The sequence below is a fragment of the Salvelinus namaycush genome, chromosome 36 (assembly GCF_016432855.1).
Source record: "Salvelinus namaycush isolate Seneca chromosome 36, SaNama_1.0, whole genome shotgun sequence".
Taxonomy (NCBI): Eukaryota; Metazoa; Chordata; class Actinopteri; order Salmoniformes; family Salmonidae; genus Salvelinus; species Salvelinus namaycush.
The window spans coordinates 17,553,340-17,575,146 of NC_052342.1; positions in this window are offsets into that span (position 1 = coordinate 17,553,340).

The following is a 21,807-nucleotide window of genomic DNA, read 5'->3' on the forward strand; positions in this document are numbered from 1 at the left end:
CTTCAGATGACAGTCTTATAACATGTTATACAATAAATCTATGTTTTGTTCGAAAAATTTGCATATTTGAGGTATAAATCAGTTTTACATTGCAGCTACCATCACAGCTACCGTCAGAAATAGCACCGAAGCAGCCAGAGTAATTACAGACACCAACGTCAAATACTTAAATACTCATCATAAAACATTTCTGAAAAATCGATGGTGTACAGCAAATTAAAGACAAACATCTTGTGAATCCAGACAATATTTCCGATTTTTTAAGTGTTTTACAGCGAAAACACAATATAGCATTATATTAGCTTACTACAATAGCCTACCACACTACCGCATTCATTCATCAAGGCACGTTAGCGATAGCAATAGGCACGTTAGCGATAGCGAATAAACCAGCAAAAGATATTAATTTTCACTAACCTTCATAAACCTTCATCAGATGACAGTCCTATAACATCAGGTTATACATACACTTATGTTTTGTTCGAAAATGTGCATATTTAGAGCTGAAATCAGGGGTTATACATTGTGCTAACGTAGCATCTTTTTCCCAGAATGTGCGGATATTTTTATGACACTCAACTATTCTGACCAAATAACTATTCATAAACGTTACTAGAAAATACATGTTGTATAGGAAATGATAGATACACTAGTTCTTAATGCAATCGCCGTGTTAGAATTCTAAAAATAACTTCATTACGACATCCAGCGTAGTTATAGGGAGAGAGTGCCCAAAATCTGGGCGCAAACTACTATTTCACATGTTCGACAGATATATGAAATAGCTTTATAAAATGGGTCCTACTTTTGATGATCTTCCATCAGAATGTTGTACAAGGGATCCTTTGTCCAGAACAATCGTTGTTTGATTTTAGAATGTCCTCTTCTCCAGTCATTTAGCACGGAAAGCTAGCAAAGTAGCGCGAAGCTCTCCTTCCTGAACAAAGGCACACAACGCAACACGCCTAACGTCCCGAATAAATTTCAATAATCTAATAAAACTATATTGAAAAAACATACTTTACGATGATATTATCACATTTATCAAATAAAATCAAAGCCGGAGATATTAGTCGTCTATAACGACAGCTTTTCAGAAGGCAATACCAGGTCCCTTCTCGCGCACTCCAGAAAACAGGAAACTGGTGACACGTCATGCCAAGAGCTTTTATTCGACCCCAGATCAAGTTATACACTCCATTTCTTATCTCACTGCCTGTCGACATCTAGTGGAAGACGTATGAAGTGCATGTATACTAATAAATATCAAGGACATTTATAGGCAGGCCCTAGAACAGAGCATCGATTTCAGATTTTCCACTTCCTGTCAGGAAGTTTGCTGCAAAATGAGTTCTGTTTTACTCACAGATATAATTCAAACGGTTTTAGAAACTAGAGAGTGTTTTCTATCCAATAGTAATAATAATATGCATATTGTACGAGCAAGAATTGAGTACGAGGCCGTTTAAATTGGGCACGATTTTCCCCCAAAGTGAAAACAGCGCCCTCTGTCCTCAACAGGTTAACGCTGTATCTAACGTTACAACTCTATGTCCGTCGCCTTTGTAATCGACTGTGATTACAACGGCGTTTCATCCATTACCATGAACCCATCCTCCGTGGTACAGCTGGACATGATAGTGGTTACGGTACGTATCAGACAATAGCAGAGCGTTACAAAAGGAAAATTGGCTCGCTCGGTGATAGATTAGGGTTGGCCAGCAGGCATATAAGCATTGCTCGCAACACAAATGTCAGGCGTTCAAATCAGCTTTGGGTCAATTTTGACAATTGCTTTTAGTGATTGGTTGATAAATATTGTTGCTAATGTTTGCTAATACCTTTCACTGACAACTTATACATAGCCTCTAGAAGTTAATTTCTAATGTGAACGCTGCGTGTAACACATCCGGTATCAGGATAAATAAAAAGCAAGGTCTGCTAACTTTCTTTAATTATGTTTAATTACCGCAAACAATGAATGGCAAATGCAATTTTCGTATATACGGGTTCGCTGTATCACCACGCAGGGTAAACAGGGAACTGGCAGGAAGTACGTAAACAGCTGTTCTTATACCGTGATGACGTAGTTCCAACACGTCTGTTGGCCTATCACAGTAGAGGCTGAGCGCGGTTTAGACTTTGCTCAGCCTATCACCGTTACTCAGACTGGTCCCCTTCTTTCAGATGTCCGCATCTAGTCGTTGCGTAGATTAGATACGTCTTGTGTCTGTCGATTCTACACTGAAACAGTTCCTAATATGGTATTGTCCAGTAATCTACCCTTCCTGGTTGGCCTAGAGAGATGCTCCCCTCCCCTCTCCAGATTGACCACAGTTTTTATGGCCAGTGTTGGTCAGTCCTTACACACATCTGTATTGTTTGTGTGTGTGTAACAAAACAATATGCTAGCGGGCTATAGTGCATAAACATAAATCCTAACACTAACCCTTACCACAACTACTGTAAGTTAATACTGCTAACCGCTGTATAAATCAAATTAGTTGCGTACACTTTTATTTTTAACCTCTAGGAGTGCTTTGTTACAGCATGCACATTTTGCTATGAGACTGTGTTGTACTGTCACGTTCCCAAACTCTCTCATCATAATGGCATGAGATAATGTTTATTCTCTTGTCCTCTACAGATGAAGGGAGGCACGGGGTGACGATGGAAATAAGGGAGTCGTTTGTCATGTCATCATCCAACCAGAGCGCAAGAAACGGCTGGTGCCCCTTCCCCAGATTAGGTAATGTTTTTTCCCCTCACTTTTCTGTCCACTATGATTACAATTGAAGGTGTGTGTGTATTCCTATAAAGGAAGGATACAGACTACATACTCTCTCCATCACTGAGATTATTTTTGACCAGTTAAGTATAACTTGAAATTGGTGTGTGTCTCCCCCAGCTTCAATCTTTTGGATTGTAAAGAACATTTTCCCTCTGCTCAATGAATGGGAATGGGGAACCACGTCCAACTTCCTCTTCAATATCAAAGGTACAGAAACATCAGACTTCTTCCTACATGATAGCATAACTACTATCAGTCATAAACTAGGTTTCCATCCAATTGGCGACAGATTTTCATGCAAATATTGTAGAATCCGCATAAAAACATTATGGGCATTTTCCCACCAGAGATGTGAATTTGATCGATGCTTGACTGCTGTTTGACAAATAAAAATAATCTTGCTCTTTTGTCCATAATAATCTCTTCATGTTGGCTATACCAGCACTGTATCTGCCAGCTGTTGGCTAGAGCTCAAGTGCCAATACCAGAGTGGGCACACTCGCTATATAATGCAAAATTCTTTGGTGAGAAAACCATCAGTAGAGTTGAAAACACGATGGAAACCCATTTAAATTGTATTTTTTATTTGGTACATGGGAAGTGATCCACAAAATATATTTTCATTTGCACTAAGTCATCAGGTACAGCCTTTTATCCGCAATAAGTGAATTATCTACAACAAGTGAAGATGAAATTCACAATGGTGTTTGTTATTTTCTCTCTCCCCCCACCACTGTCTGTCTGTCGCTCTCTCTCTTTTGTCTGTCTGTCTCTCTTAACAACCCCCCCTCTCTCCAGATGCTAAAGATCTGACTAGCATGGCGTCCAAAGAGAAGATTCACCTGATAGACGCAGGGTTAAAGATCAATTCTCCCTACCCCCCCATCCTGCGCACAGAGAGGGATGTCGACCTCATCATCTCCTTGGACTTCAGCGCGGGAGACCCCTTTGAGGCAAGCACACACACACACACACACACACACACACACACACACACACACACACACACACACACACACACACACACACACACAATGCTTATTCCTATCCAAGCCTTTCAGAAGAACATGAAGTGCCTAAGGTTCAGGGGCTAGGAAGTAGTGACTAGGGCCAAGGGGATAGGGACAAGGGGATAGAGAGTGAGCACTAGGGAATAGGGACTATTAGCCTGACTAACCGGTGCCTGTATATAGCCTCGCTTCTGTTATAGCCTCGCCACTGTTATAGCCTCGCTACCGTTATTTTCACTGTCTTTTTACGGTTGTTTTTACTTATCTATTGTTCACCTAATACCTATTTTTTACTTAAAAATTGCACTGTTGGTTAGAGCCTGTAAGTAAGCATTTCACCGCAAGGTCTACTATACCTGTTGTATTCGGAGCACGTGACAAATAAACTTTGATTTGATTAAACTCTTACCTTATGAGGTCTGGAGCCTGCTGGTTTTCTGTTGTGCGTAATTCATTATCAGGTACAGCTGGTGTCCTAGGCTTAAATCAATTTTTGAATAATATATATTTTTTTTTTTATTAAAAAATATAACTTTTATTACATGACTTTAAACTGAAATTAATGAATGTAGCATTCAGTTTTAAAATTCAATATTAATTGAATATTCAAATTCAATATTTAGATATTCAGTTTCAATATGGTAAATATTACATCCATTGCCGGTGTATCAAGTTTACAAATGATCATTTCAAGTTGATCAACGTTTAATACATTCAGCTTCTCAAATAGATTCATTTTTAAAATCCAGTTCAAAACCAGACACAACATCCTGGTACTTTGCCAGCCAGGAAAGGTAGAGGAGCACTAATAAAATAAAACGCTCCTTGTGGTAAACAAAAGCTTCTGGCGGTTTCTGAAGCCAATGTGGCGGTATCTGAAGCCAATGTGGCGGTTTCTGAAGCCAATGTGGCGGTATCTGAAGCCAATGTGGCGGTATCTGAAGCCAATGTGGCGGTTTCTGAAGCCAATGTGGCGGTTTCTGAAGCCAATGTGGCGGTTTCTGAAGCCAATGTGGCGGTTTCTGAAGCCAATGTGGCGGTTTCTGAAGCCAATGTGGCGGTTTCTGAAGCCAATGTGGCGGTTTCTGAAGCCAATGTGGCATGTTGAATTTGGCTCTACTGTTTTAACCGTTTTAGCTATAAGCTATTATGACCGCATTCCTGAAAGCTAAGACTCTTCTGGAACATGGACATGCTTTCAAATCAAATGTTAATGGTCGCGTATACGTTTTATGCAGATGTTATCGCAGGTGCAGCAAAATGTTTATGTTCCTAACTCCAACAGTGAAGTAATACCTAACAATACATGCAAATCCCCAAAAATTTAAAGAAAGGAATTAAGAAATATATCAATATTATAACAAGCAATGTCATTCATACATACATACATACATACATACATACATACATACATACATACATACATACATACATACATACATACATACATACATACATACAGTACCAGTCAAAAGTTTGGACACCTCCTTATTCAAGGGTTTTTCTTTATTTTTATTATTTTCTACATTGGTGATTAATAGTGAAGACATCAAAACTATGAAATAGCACATCTTGAATTATGTAGTAACACAAAGTGTTTAACAAATCAAAATATGTTATATTTTAGATTATTCAAAGTAGCCAGCCTTTGCCTTGATGACAGCTTTGCATACTCCTGGCATTCTCTCAACCAGCTTCAATGAACAGGTGTGCCTTGTTAAAAGTTAATTTGTGTAATTTCTTTCCTTAATGCGTTGAGACAATCATTTGTGTTGTGACAAGGTAGGGTTGGTATACAGAAGATAGCCCTATTTGGTAAAAGACCAAGTCCATATTATGGCAAGAACAGCTCAAATAATAAGCAAAGAGAAACGATAGAGTGACTGTTTAACAGTCTGATGACCTGGAGATAGACAGACAGTCTGATGACCTGGAGATAGACAGACAGTTTGATGACCTGGAGATAGACAGACAGTCTGATGACCTGGAGATAGACAGACAGTCTGATGACCTGGAGATAGACAGACAGTCTGATGACCTGGAGATAGACAGACAGTCTGATGACCTGGAGATAGACAGACAGTCTGATGACCTGGAGATAGACAGACAGTCTTATGACCTGGAGATAGACAGACAGTCTCATGACCTGGAGATAGACAGACAGTCTGATGACCTGGAGATAGACAGACAGTCTGATGACCTGGAGATAGACAGACAGTCTGATGGCCTGGAGATAGACAGACAGACAGACAGACAGTCTGATGGCCTGGAGATAGACAGACAGACAGACAGACAGACAGACAGACAGACAGACAGACAGACAGACAGACAGACAGACAGACAGTCTGATGGCCTGGAGACAGACAGACAGACAGACAGACAGACAGACAGACAGACAGACAGACAGACAGACAGACAGACAGACAGACAGACAGACAGACAGACAGACAGACAGACAGACAGACAGACAGTCTGATGGCCTGGAGATAGACAGACAGACAGACAGTCTGATGGCCTGGAGATAGACAGACACAGACAGACAGTCTGATGGCCTGGAGATAGACAGACAGACAGACAGTCTGATGGCCTGGAGAAAGGCAGACAGACAGACAGACAGACAGACAGACAGACAGACAGACAGACAGACAGACAGACAGACAGACAGACAGACAGTCTGATGGCCTGGAGATAGACAGACAGTCTGATGACCTGGAGATAGACAGACAGTCTGATGACCTGGAGATAGACAGACAGTTTGATGACCTGGAGATAGACAGACAGTCTGATGACCTGGAGATAGACAGACAGTCTGATGACCTGGAGATAGACAGACAGTCTGATGACCTGGAGATAGACAGACAGTCTGATGACCTGGAGATAGACAGACAGTCTGATGACCTGGAGATAGACAGACAGTCTTATGACCTGGAGATAGACAGACAGTCTCATGACCTGGAGATAGACAGACAGTCTGATGACCTGGAGATAGACAGACAGTCTGATGACCTGGAGATAGACAGACAGTCTGATGGCCTGGAGATAGACAGACAGACAGACAGACAGTCTGATGGCCTGGAGATAGACAGACAGACAGACAGACAGACAGACAGACAGACAGACAGACAGACAGACAGACAGACAGACAGACAGACAGACAGACAGACAGACAGACAGTCTGATGGCCTGGAGACAGACAGACAGACAGACAGACAGACAGACAGACAGACAGACAGACAGACAGACAGACAGACAGACAGACAGACAGTCTGATGGCCTGGAGACAGACAGACAGACAGACAGACAGACAGACAGACAGACAGACAGACAGACAGACAGACAGACAGACAGTCTGATGGCCTGGAGATAGACAGACAGACAGACAGTCTGATGGCCTGGAGATAGACAGACACAGACAGAAAGTCTGATGGCCTGGAGATAGACAGACAGACAGACAGTCTGATGGCCTGGAGAAAGGCAGACAGACAGACAGACAGACAGACAGACAGACAGACAGACAGACAGACAGACAGACAGACAGTCTGATGGCCTGGAGATAGACAGACAGTCTGATGACCTGGAGATAGACAGACAGTCTGATGACCTGGAGATAGACAGACAGTCTGATGACCTGGAGATAGACAGACAGTCTGATGACCTGGAGATAGACAGACAGTCTGATGGCCTGGAGATAGACAGACAGACAGACAGTCTGATGGCCTGGAGATAGACAGACAGACAGACAGACAGACAGACAGACAGACAGACAGACAGACAGTCTGATGGCCTGGAGACAGACAGACAGACAGACAGACAGACAGACAGACAGACAGACAGACAGACAGACAGACAGACAGACAGACAGACAGACAGACAGACAGACAGACAGACAGACAGACAGACAGACAGTCTGATGGCCTGGAGATAGACAGACAGACAGTCTGATGATTGCAGGACATGTTTCAAGGGAGTGTTACAAAAACTGCAATTTAGCCCCAATAATAATATAATGTCATAGCCATTCTAAGGATAGGCTTTCCACTCCCTATTTAATCTTACTGTGTTTGAACCAGGTCTCCTGTATGTGACGAGACTGTGTTAGCCCACTTAGCTGAAGCCCATAGGGATGAGTTCAGGAAGCTAACATGGTTTCAAGTCTCCAGTAGGATTACCCATCAAAAGAGTTACATTTAACACCCCTTTGACCTCCTACTCAGAGGTCACAGAATCAGTATAACTAACTGGGTTTGAAATCGGGCCTACTGCACACTTTCTGAAGCAAGCAGAATGATCTGTGCAGTAGTGGTTCTAGCTTGTATGGCTCCCTGGGCGAATGCGCCCTTCAGGTCAACCTACCCCCGCCCCCCTCCCCATCTCGTACTTCTGAGTGGGAGACGTTCCCAGGCAGTAGCCTGCCTAGCTCACAAACTAGAATCAGGGCGCCCACTCCGACAAGGTTAATTGACCCACAGTCCCACACAGTGACATGATATCATTGACGTGACGTCCAAATTATCGATAGAAAACCGGTTGCGCAAATGTCACCATTCAAAAAATATATATATTTTGTGCGGGCTGCCCATGTTGCCTATACCTAAATCCGCCACTGGATCTGTGCACCCCATTTAATGAGAGTGCAACAGAGGTGGTTTGGTGATCCATGCATGTGATGAGCTTGAGAACTGATGACTATTAGTTTGACTGTTGGGGTTCTAACCCAGGTTTCCTGTTCACCAGACTTTTCAGGTCTCAGACAAATTACTCATCACCGAGCGTGGCCACCGAACCACTTGTGTTACACTTCAACCCCTTTGACCTCCTCCTTGAAGAGACACAACCAAGTCACAGGACCAATGCCTATGCTTTAGCTCAGCAGGCTAAAACAGTCTAAACCCAGTCAGTCACGTTACCCTTACAATGACTAGCCTTGCCGGAGACTTGAAACTAACATGTCTAACACGTCAAACTAACACGTCTTCAGGATCATAAGCATGGGTCACCAAACCACGCTATTTGATGAGTAACCTTGCAGGATCTTGAAGAGTTTAATAGCACGATGGGTTGGAATGCTTCAGGAGGGCTGTCACATGTGTTTTCAAGGCAGAAGTCCTGAGTTTGAGCCTCAGTATGAGCTGAATCAAGGAGAAGCGGTACTCGCTAAGCAAGCAGTGTGTCGTCCATTACATACATTTCCTGAACGTATCTCTATAGGCTTCAGCTAAGTGGGCTAATATACTTGTGACATACAGGAGACCTGGATCCAACCCAGTCAGTCACAATATTAAATAGGGATTGGAAAGGTTATCCTTAGAAGGGAGCCAAATTGTGTTTTTGTGACACTGGTCATTTAACTATATGTTGCAGTAGCTTGGTGGTAGTTTAACTAAATTCAAATCAAGGTAGTGTTTTCAGTAGTTAATTACTTTTTTGCCATGTAGTGGTGTCGCTGACTACTGGAACTACACACTACTATTTTTGCTCAAATTAAATATCGGTGAAATAGGTAATAATTTCCTTTCTTTTTCGGCAAGAGACCTGCCTAATTCTCACATGTTTGTAAACAGACAATGAATACAATATCTGACATATTGAAACTGAATATTTAAATATTGAATTAGATTTTTAAACTGAAGGTAATATTTATTCAATTCAGTTCCAAATGAAGAAAAACAAGTAAAAAATGATGTGATTCAGTTTGTGCATTAAAATTCAAAGTAATTCAATATCCTAATAAAATTCAAAATTATGGAATTCAAATACAATATCTGTTGGCACTGAAATCGCTCCGAACTAAGGGTTGGTTTGAACAGGGACATTGACATAACCACGCTGCTGGTCCTGCTCTTCACAGACGGTGTTTAGTGCTAAACAGTACGCGGATGAGCTGGAGCTCCCCTTTCCCCCAGTGAAGGAGAGTGTGAGGGAGGCGAAAGACCATCCTCAGGACTGCTACGTTTTTGAGGGGCGACGCCCTGAAGAGCCCACCGTCATGCACATGCCCCTGTTCAACCTGCAGAACTGCCGAGGTCAGTTGTAGACACTCACTACTAGGACGACTATCTGCGTCTGACTTTTATCCTTGTCTCTCTGATTATGCCCTATTCTGACTTCTCTCTTATTTTCTGTCTCTGTTTTTCTCTGTGTCATGTCTTGCTATTTTTCTTGTTTATCTGCATTAACTGTCTGCTTTTTGTCACTAGAAGTATTGCATCAACTATGTTTTTTCTCATTTATCATGGTCTTTGCTTAGTCTCTGTCTCAGTCTCTAAGTTGTTCTAAATATTCAAAGTCTCTGTGTTCTATATGTTCAAAGTTGTGTTGTAAGGCTCTCTGTTCTCCTCCTAGGCGAGGAGGAGATTAAGAAGGAGAGGGAGAAGTACACAACGTTCCAGCAGCACTACGGTGTGCCTGAGATCGAACACCTCCTGAAGAAGGCCAAGGACAACTTGAAGAACAACAGAGACAGGATCCTGGGACAGATCATTATGGCTATCCAACGCAGAAAGAATCGCAAGTCAGTGGCTCAACGGTCTGTATCTATATCAGTCATGGACCATTTTAGTGTGTGTGTGTTGACTGCATTCTTCTGAATGTGATGGCTTTTAAAAAACATGCCGTTTCTGACAGATATGGAGGGTAACATTCTCTTGAGACATTTGTTGTTTATCAATAGATTTATATTGATCAATCAATTGATTCAAACAGCATTTCGGAGGGTCAGCCTGTGGTTCGGTCCATGATGGCCAAAAGGTCACTGAAGCGTTCAATGTACAGCATGGACCAGGAAAATTCCCCCATTGCACCAAAGAGACCCCACCAATCAGAGCAGGGAAACCTGGGGTGAGTGTTTTTTATTTTTCCTTAACTGTATATTCCTGTGAAGGAATAGATACTTTTATAGTATTCAATAATACAGTGGCAAGAAAAAGTATGTGAACCCTTTGGAATTACATGGATTTCTACAAAAATTGGTCATCAAATTTGATCTGATCTTCATATAAATCACAACAATAGACAAACATATTGTGCTTAAACTAATAACACACAAATTATTGCATTTGTCTTGTCTATATTGAATACATCATTTAAACGTTCAGTGTAGATTGGAAAAAGTATGTGAACCCCTAGGCTAATGACTTCTCCAAAAGCTAATTGGAGTCAGGAGTTAGCTAACCTGGAGCCCAATCAATGAGACGAGATTGGAGACGTTGGTTAGAGCTGCCTTGCCCTATAAAAAACTCACAAAATGTGAGTATGCTATTCACAAGAAGCATTGACTGATGTGAAACATGACTCAAACAAAAGAGATCTCATAAGACCTAAGATTAAGAATTGTTGACTTGCATAAAGCTGGAAAGGGTTACAAAAGTATCTCTCAAAGCCTTGATGTTCATCAGTCCACGGGAAGACAAATTGTCTGTAAATGGAAAAAGTTCAGCACTGTTGCTACTGTCCTTAGGAGTGGCCATCCTGCAAAGATGACTGCAAGAGCACAGCGCAGAATGCTCAATGAGTTTAAGAAGAATCTTTGAGTGTTAGCTAAAGACTTAAAGAAATCTCTGTAAAATGCTAACATCTCTGTTGACGAGTCTACGATAAGTAAAACACTAAACAAGAATGGTGTTCATGGGAGGACACCACGGAAGATGCCACTGCTGTCCAAAACAAACATTGCTGCACGTATGACGTTTGCAGAAGTGCACCTGGATGTTCCATAGCGCTACTGGCAAGATATTCTGTGGACAGATGAGTTGTTTAGAAGGAACACACAACACTGTGTGGAGAAAAAAAGCCACAGCACGGCAACATCAAAACCTCATCCCAACTGTAAAGTATGGTGGAGGAAGCGTCATGGTTTGGAGCTGCTATGCTGCCTCAAGGCCTGGACAGCCTGCTATCATCGACGGAAAAATGAATTCCCAAGTTTATCAAGACATTTTGCAGGAGAATGTTAGGCTATCTGTCCACCAATTGAAGCTCAACAGAAGTTGGGTGAGGCAACAGGACAATGACCCAAAACACAGAAGTAAATCAACAACAGAATGGCTTAAACAGAAGAAAATACACCTTCTGGAGTGGCCCAGTCAGAGTCCTGACCTCAACCCGATTGAGATGCTGTGGCATGACCTCAAGAGAGCAGTTCACACCAGACATCCCAAAAATATTGCTGAACTGAAACAGTTTTGTAAAGAGCATTGGTCCAAAATTCCTCCTGACCGTTGTGCAGGTCTGGTCTGCAACTACAGAAAAGGTTTAGTTGAGGTTATTACTGCCAAAGGAGGGTCAACCAGTTATTAAATCCAAGGGTTCACATACTTTTTCCACCCTGTACTGTGAATGTTTACACGGTGTGTTCAATAAAGACATGAAAACATATAATTGTTTGTGTTATTAGTGTAAGCAGACTGTGTTTAGATGAAGACCAGATCAAATTTAAGACCAATTTATGCAGAAATCCAAGTATTTCCAAAGGGTTCCTATACTTTTTCTTGCCAATGTATATACTGTAGTACTCTTAGCAGTACTCTTGATGTGGCAAAAGGGGTTTAATCTCAAAGAACATCAGATTAAACCAACATGAGCAAGGATATCAGTTTTGAATTTAGTGGTGACCTTCTCTGTGGAAGTGTGCTTCGAAATATAATTAACCTGTTTGATTCAAACCAATTCACTGTTTATGGAAATAAAATCATGAATGACAACATCCAATTCTATGAGGTATCATGTTAGCAGATTATTCATCTCAGAAATTAAAATCACATTTTTCTATTGAGATTCTGGGGCGCAAGAAGTAAACCCTGGGGACGGTAAGTCTCCACCCCCTAAAGTTTTTGCTGCAATGCCCCTCCCATTCCGCCCAACCCTATGTTTACAACCCGATTTACAGGCAATGAAAACAGAGTTAGCGGAATATGTTTTTGATGCCATCATTCCCGAAGTTGCGCAGTGTGCATTAAATTCCCTGTTTGAAAAGAAAATCTGGTTGAGATCCCTGCCTCCATTTATAGCACCCTACTTAACTCCTCTCTATTCGTCGATAGAATCTGTGGCTCTGGTCAAATCTGTCTATTTTAATTAAGAGTCTGATTTATTGAGACTAGCAGATTATTAATTACCTCCAACATTTTACATTATAATTAGCACTGATCTTAGCATTAGCCCTGATGTACTGTACATGTAAGTAATTTTTTGTTGTTGTTGAATACATGTAAGTAATTCACATTTCCTTTCTATCTCTGATGACAGTTACTACCTGATGCCCATTGGCTCCAACCCCAATCCTATGGGGCCAATCAGCATGCAGTATTGGCCACAGCTGACTCCAGGACAGACTGGTAGTCCTTGGGGATATTACCACGCCCAGCAACAGAATGGCAGTCCTTGGGGATACCACCAGGCACAGCAACAGTCCCAAGTACCCGCCCAGGGACAGAATGTACCACCTCCCCCTATGGCTTTCCCCGGGTCAGTGTAACTCTGTCATAGTAATGATAGTCATAATACTAGTTTAGATTATTTATTTTACTAGATTACATTTATACAGCGCTTTTCCAGGTGCTGGAAGTGTTTGTTGTGTGAAGGTGTGTGTGTGTGTATGGATTGGGGGACAACTCACCACTGACACAACTTTTGACACTAGATCTTCTCCCCCCACAGGTATTTCCTGCTTCCCATGGCCTGTGCTGCCTCCCCTCTCCCACAACATGTAATACCCCAGACCCCGACATATTAGTGGTGTGCGGGTCAGCTGTTTGTTCACCCGCTCCACAGCTGCTAATAACCATCTGCAACCGCCCAACTATATGTGATAAAGTTGAAATCTGATGCCCGCACCTGACCGTAACCCGCAAATACAGAAAATGTGTTTTATAGTCAGTCAGAGATGGCTGAATTATTTTTTTGACAGGCCTTTTAAAATAGGCTTATGTTTCTGCTTATAATTTCCAACATTTTGGTAGGCTATTTGTTAGTGAACTTGTCTGCAGCTTCTCTTCTATTGACATCTTTAAAGCTTGTTTTCTCTTATTCTTTCATCTCTGCCTCTCTCATGCAGCAAAGACGTTTAGGGACCGGGAGAAAATGCAATAACTAAAAAAAATCAGTTTGACTGATTTTAAGGACATTAAAAGTTGTTAAAACGACCCAACATGCTTTTGATAAAATATCAGTTTGGCTTGGATGCATAGGCTATTTTTGTGGTTGAAATACTATCAGCTTTTATGATGCTGATAAAGTGAGAACCTTTACAGAAGGTCCCTAACTATGCATTCATTCTCTCAAGATGCTGAAAGAAATAAATAATATTTCCACACTCCTGCTCCCAAGTCAAAATGTACATTTAGTGTATAGTTTTACTGCAAGAAATTATAACAGGCTATGTGAGAGGTTATAGACCTACAGTCAATGTCCAGATTTCAGATACACTTCAAAAAATATATAAATAATGAAAGAAAAACCTCAATGTAGCCTATAAATATGAATTGCACAATAATGAAACATTTATGGATTTTGTATGCATTGCTTTCTCTTTATTCACCCCCTTTCATGTCAGCTCAGGGATTTGAATCAGCGACCTTTCGGTTTATACGGGCAAATGCTCTTAACCTCCTAGGCTACATGCCGCCTTACTAGTTTTAATTTGGATGAACTTATTCTGCTACTCTCCTGTTCAGCAGTGACGGCTGAGGCTCTATTGTCTGTGTTGGTTACTGTAAACGGGAATACATTTTGTACTCAGAAAAAACCTGACGAAGCAGATGTGAAACGCGTTGTTCATTCCAAATGTGTACACTGCAATGAAATTAAAAACTACATTTTATATCCATGGTCGGTCGTTGTCATTCAAGTGTGTGATTTCTCCTTGTCTTTAGGGATACTGAGTTGTTCCTGCTAGAATTAGCACCTTGAAGAAGTTGCACGGCTGTGCATAAAGCTTTGACCTTATTATTTGTATTTTCTATATGTTGCTTTCCTCTGTATTGTAGATGTTCTCGCTAAATTCCCAAATTGGCCTGCATACTACATTCTTAGAAAAAAGGGTTCTTCATTTGTCCCTGTAGGGGCACTCTGAAGAACCCTTTTGGGATCCATGTCAAACCATTTTGGGTTCCATTTAGAAACCTCTGTGGAAATGGTTCAACATGAAACCCAAAAAGTTCTTCAAAGGGTGCTCCTACCACTGACACCTAGAGCAGCCTGGTCTTATAGACTAGACGTAACAATAAAATTGTATTAGTCACATACACATGGTTAGCAGATGTTAATCATGACAACTCACCTCCGTCATCATGAAGTGCTTTGAGAAACTAGTCAAGGATCATATCACCTCCACCCTACCTGACACCCTCGACCCACTCCAATTTGCTTACTGCTCCAATAGGTCCACAGACGACGCAATCACACTGCACACTGCCCTAACCCATCTGGACAAGAGGAATACCTATGTGAGAATGCTGTTAATTGATTACAGCTCAGCATTTAACACCATAGTACCCTCCAAACCCTGGGTCTCAACCTCGCCCAGTGCAACTGGGTCCTGGACTTGCAGACTGGCCGCCCCCAGGTGGTGAGGGTAGGAAACAACATCTCCACCCCGCTGATCCTCAACACTGGGGCCCCACAAGGGTGCGTTCACAGCCCTCTCCTGTACTCCATGCTCCCCCATGACTGCGTGGCCATGCACGCCTCCAACTCAATCATCAAGTTTGCAGACGACACTACAGTGGTAGGCTTGATTACCAACAACGATGAGATGGCCTACAGGGAGGAGGTGAGGGCCCTCGGAGTGTGGTGTCAGGAAAATAACCTCACACTCAACGTCAACAAAACAAAGGAGATGATTGTGGACTTCAGGAAACAGCAGAGGGAGCACCCCCCTATCCACATCGGTGGGTAGTAGTAGTGGAGAAGGTGGAAAGTTCCTCGGCGTACACATCACAGACAAACTGAAATGGTCCACCCACACAGACAGCGTGGTGAAGAAGGCGCAACAGCGCCTCTTCAACCTCAGGAGGCTGAAGACATTTGGCTTGTCACCAGAAACACTCACAAACTTTTACAGATGCACAATCGAGAGCATCCTGTCGGGTCGTATCACTGCCTGGTACAGCAACTGCTCCGCCCACAACCGTAAGGCTATCCAGAGGGTAGTGAGGTCTGCACAACGCATCACTGGGGGCAAACTACCTGCCCTCCAGGACACCTAAACCACCTGATATCACAGGGATGCCAAAAAGGTCATCAAGGACAACAACAACCACAAAAGCGAGGTCAGTACAGGTGCATCAAAGCTGGGACCGAGAGACTGAAAAACAGCTTCTATCTCAAGGCCATCAGACTGCTAAACAGCCATCACTAACATTGAGTGGCTGCTGCCTACATACTGACTCAAATCTCTAGCCACTTTAATAAATAAAAATTGGATGTAACAAATGTATCACTAGTCACTTTAAACTATGCCACTTTATATGTTTACATACCCTACATTATTCATCTCATATGTATATACTGTACTCTATACCATCTACTGCATCTTGCCTATGCCGTTCGGCCATCGCTCATCCATATATTTATATGTACATAATCTTATTAATTCCTTTACGCTTGTGTGTATAAGGTAGTTGTTGTGAAATTGTTAGATTACTTGTTAGATTTTACTGCACAGTCGGAACTAGAAGCACAAGCATTTCGCTACACTCGCATTAACATTTGCTAACCATGTGTATGTGACCAATAAAATTTGATTTGATTTAATGTGACTCGCAAAATACTTGTGCTTCTAGTTCCGACAGTGCAGTAATATCTAACAATTTACCAACAACTACCTAACACACACAAATCTAAAGGGGTGAATGAGAATATGTACATATAAATGTAAATCCGGGACACTGAAATTAGTATGAAATGTTACGTTTGGTATAGTTAAATAAGACAGATGCTGGGTGTTTGGTCGCTGTGGACGGGTGGGCGTATAATGCGAATGTCTAGCAACCCAAAAGGTTGTACGTTTGAATCTTATCATGGATAACTTTAGCATTGTAGTTAATTAGCAATGTTTTGAAAATTTAGTTCCAGCCGTTTCTAGAACTATGCAGCATTTCTAATTGTTTATATCCATCTCATTATTATTATTATTTTTAATGTCTATTTAGGCAGAAATCTACATTTAACCTGTTTGGGCTGCAGGGGCAGTATTGAGTAGCCAGATAAAAGGTGCCCATTTCAAACGGCCTCGTACTCAATTCTTGCTCGTACAATATGCATATTATTATTACTATTGGATAGAAAACACTCTCTAGTTTCTAAAACCGTTTGAATTATATCTGTGAGTAAAACAGAACTCATTTGGCACAAACTTCCTGACCAGGAAGTGGAAAATCTGAAATCGATGCTCTCTTCTAGGTCCTGCCTATAAATGGGCATGATACGTATTAGTATACATGCACGTCATACACCTTCCCCTGGATGTCAAGAGGCAGTGAGAGAAGAAATGGAGTGTTTATCTTGGTCTGAGATGGAATAAATCCTCTTGGAATGACGTGTCACCCACAATTTCCTGTTTTCAGGAAGGCGCAAGGAGGAACCAGGGATTGCCTTTTGAAAAGCTGTCGTTATAGGCGACTACTATCTCCGGCTTTGATTTTATTTGATACATGTGACAATATCATCGTAAAGTCTGTTTTTTCAATATAGTTTTATTAGATTTTTGAAATTTATTCGGGACGTTAGGCGTGTTGCGTTGTGTGCCTTTGTTCAGAAAGGAGAGCTTCGCGCCACTTGGCTAGTGCGCTTGCTAATTCAAGAGGGAAAAAGGACGTTCTAAATCCAAACAACGATTGTTCTTGACAAAGGACACCTTGTACAACATTCTGATGGAAGATCAGCAAAAGTAGGACCAATTTTATGATGTTATTTCATATATCTGTCGAACTGTGTACTATTAGTTTTGCGCCCATGTTTTGGGCACTCGGTCGCCATAACGTAAGCCTTATGTCGTAATGAAGTTATTTTTAGAATTCTAACACGGCGATTGCATTAAGAACTAGTGTATCTATCATTTCCTATACAACATGTATTTTTTAGTTATGTTTATGAATAGCTATTTGGTCAGAATATGTGTGTCAGAAAAAGTGTCAGAAAAAAATCCGGACGTTGTGGGAAAAGTAGCTACGTTAGCACAATGTATAACCACTGATTTCAGCTCTAAATATGCACATTTTCGAACAAAACATAAGTGTATGTATAACCTGATGTTATAGGACTGTCATCTGATGAAGCATATCAAGGTTAGTCAAAAATTATATATCTTTTGCTGGTTTGTTACGATCGCTAACTTTTGCTGCTGGGAAATGGCTTGTGTTTCTGGCTATTGTGGTAAGCTAATATAACGCTATATTGTGTTTTCGCTGTAAAACACTTAATAAATCGGAAATATTGGCTGGAATCACAAGATGCCTATCTTTCATTTGCTGTACACTATGTATTTTTCAGAAATGTTTTATGATGAGTATTTAGGTATTTGACGTTGGTGTCTGTAATTATTCTGTCTGCTTTCGGTGCAATTTCTGATTGTAGCTGCAATGTAAACGATGATTTATACCTGAAATATGCACATTTTTCGAACAAAACATAGATTTATTGAATAACATGTTATAAGACTGTCATCTGATGAAGTTGTTTGTTGGTTAGTTTGGTTGGTTCTTGGTTAGTTAGGTTGGCTTTGTGCATGCTACCTGTGCTGTGAAAAATGTCTGTCCTTTTTTGTATTTGGTGGTGAGCTAACATAAATATACGTGCTGTTTTCGCTGTAAAACATTTAAAAAATCGGACAATATTTCTAAAAAATATATTTTGAATTTCGCGCCCTGCACTTGAAATGGCTGTTGTCATATTGTGGCCGGCCTCGGGCTTGCAGCCAGAAGAAGTTTTAAAGAGCTATTTTCATTAAAAAAAACATTGTGCAGAACAGACAGTTTCTTTATTCATTTTACAATCACGTCAACGCCATTACATTTTTATCTAAATAAGCATGCATGGACATATGCTTCACTCACCAACACACACACACTTTTATCTGGAATTGTATATAATTTCTCTGCCATCAGGAAACCCGGAAACAAGGTGTTTCAGAACTATATAGTAGACTGGCGTTTGGACCATGAGGAGGCACAGAGATGGCTTCTGCAAGGGAGGGATACAACACTGGAGTTCATTTTTTTATGTTGTGGCTAGGAAGACAACAGGCCAACTGTTGCTAAAGAGTGTTGAAAACTTAGTAGAATTGCACACAATGTGCCTACAGTAAGCCACATCTCCTTAGGAGAAGACTCCAGGAAAAGAGCATAGGAGTCAGCTGGACATGAGGGGGGACACATTTTGCATTCCCCCATGCAAATCGAATTTCTAGTGACTTTTGAGAGAAGGATACAGACAAATCTTAACAAAAAATGTCCTAAAAAGCAGATACCACTTTACATTTCAGCTCGGTAATAACCGAGTAATAACTTTGTATTTACTAGGTAATTAGCTAGTAATACTATTACCATTAGCAGTTACCATGTTGTTTAGCCCCCAATCCTTTCCTGACATCCCAAGCAGCCCATGGTGTGTTACCTGGAAACGGAGATGGTAGTTTCTATGTAATAACGCTGAGTCAGTGCTGGAAAATGCATCATCACCTGTTTCTCTTTAGTTATACCGTTATATCCATTCCCAATAACGAACATAACATAACGGTGACATGCGTCCTTGTAAAGTGTTAATAAGTTTACAATTGGCTCACTCATCCCCTCCTCTCCCCTGTAACTATTCCCCAGGTCGTTGCTGCAAATGAGAATGTGTTCTCAGTCAACTTACCTGGTAAAATAACGGATAAATAAATGACATGACAAACAGTTCAGTTCTTTGTTGTCAAAAAAATATAGCCACAAGATACGACTAATGATGGATAGATATGACAAGAGACATTAAGTGAAATGCTGCAACACCCCCCCCCCCCCACCCCCACCCCCACCCCCACACACACACACACACACACACACACACACACACTATTTTCTTGAGAAAGAAACACACAATTAGTAAATTCGCCACAAATGTACACAGAGTTCAAACCGAAAATGTAGGAAGAGTTAAAGGAGCAATCAGCCTTTGAAACAATAACAAAGTGTACTCCTCGCCCGTTTCGGCAGACAGAGCTATGGATGCAAGGACTGACCATCCATGATATCAATATTATAGTTGCCACTAACGATGAAATCAGGGAGGGGACTGTGGATCAGTCTTCGTCTGAACATCCGTACGTACGTACATTAGTCACATGCCGAAAATCTTTCTCCAGCAGGTGTCGTTTTTGTATGGAGGTCAATAAACAGGTTTTCATCCAACATTTTTATGCGAGTAATGTACATTGGATAAAAAATGTCACGACAGGCCTGTTGGGAACATGAACTTTTGGTAGCTCACTTAGTAGAGCGTGGCGCTTGTGCCGCCAGGGTAGTGGGTTCAATTCACAGGATCACCCATACTGTAAGTAAAATGTTTGAACGCACGACTGACTGTAAGTTGCCATTCGACATGGTTGGATCTTTTTGTGTCTGTAAAATGAATTATGCAAGAAACGGTGGTGGACACACCTTTATACGCAAATATTGATATAATAAGCATCATATCGAAGTAAACTTGGAGTCAAATCAAAACGAATCAATGTTATTTGTCACATGCGTGGAATAGGTGTAGACCTTACCGTGAATGACTTACTTACAAGCCCTTAACCAACAATGCAGTTCAAGAAATATAGTTAACAAAATATTTACTAAATAAACTAAAGTAAAAAATGTAATAACAATAACGAGGCTATATACAAGGGGTACCGGTAGCAAGTCAATGTGTGGGGGTACAGGTTAGTCGAGGTAATGTGTACATGTAGGTAGAGGTAAAGTGACTATGCATAGATAATAAACAGCAAGTAGCAGCAGTGTAAAAACAAAGGGGGGTCAATGTAATAGTCTGGGTAGCCATTTGATTAATTGGTCAGCAGTCTTATGGCTTGGGGGTAGAAGCTGTTGAGAAGCCAATTGAACCTAGACTAGGCGCTCCGGTACCGCTTGCCGTGCGGTAGCAGAGAGAACAGTCAATGACTTGGGTGACTGGAGTCTTTGACCATTTTTTGGGCCTTCCTCTGACAACGCCTAGTATATAGGTCCTGGATAGCAGGAAGCTTGTTCCCAGTGATGTACTGGGCCGTACGCAGTACACTCTGTAGCGCCTTACGGTCAGATGCCAAGCAGTTGCCATACCAAGCGGTGATGCAACCGGTCAGGATGATCTCAATCGTGCAGCTGTAGAACTTTTTTGAGGATCTGGGGAACCATGCCAAATCTTTTCAGTCTCCTGAGGGGGAAAAGGTGTTGTCGTGCCCTGTCTTGGTGTGTTTGGACCATGATAGTTTGTTGGTGATGTGGACACCAAGGAACTTGAAACTCTCGACCCGCTCCACTACAGCCCTGTCGATGTTAACGGGTGTAACGGTGTTCCTCCTCCTCTTCATACGAAGAGGAGGAGTAGTGATTCGACCAAGGCGCAGCGTTGTGATATGACATAATATTTATTTAAACAAGACGAAAACAAACTATACTTGACTAACTAACAAAACAACAAACGATGTAGACGCACCTGAACATAAGAACTTACATGAAACACGAAGAACGCATGAACAGGAAAACTGACTACATAAAAGAACGAACGTACAAACAAACCGAGACAGTCCCGTGTGGCGCGACAAACACAGACACAGGAGACAACCACCCACCACAATCAACGTGAAAACACCTACCTTAATATGGCTCTCAATCAGAGGAAATGAAAACCACCTGCCTCTAATTGAGAGCCATATCAGGTCACCCTTTAAACCAACATAGAAACAGAAAACATAGACTGCCCACCCAAACTCACGTCCTGACCAACTAACACATACAAAACTAACCGAAAACAGGTCGGGAACGTGACAAC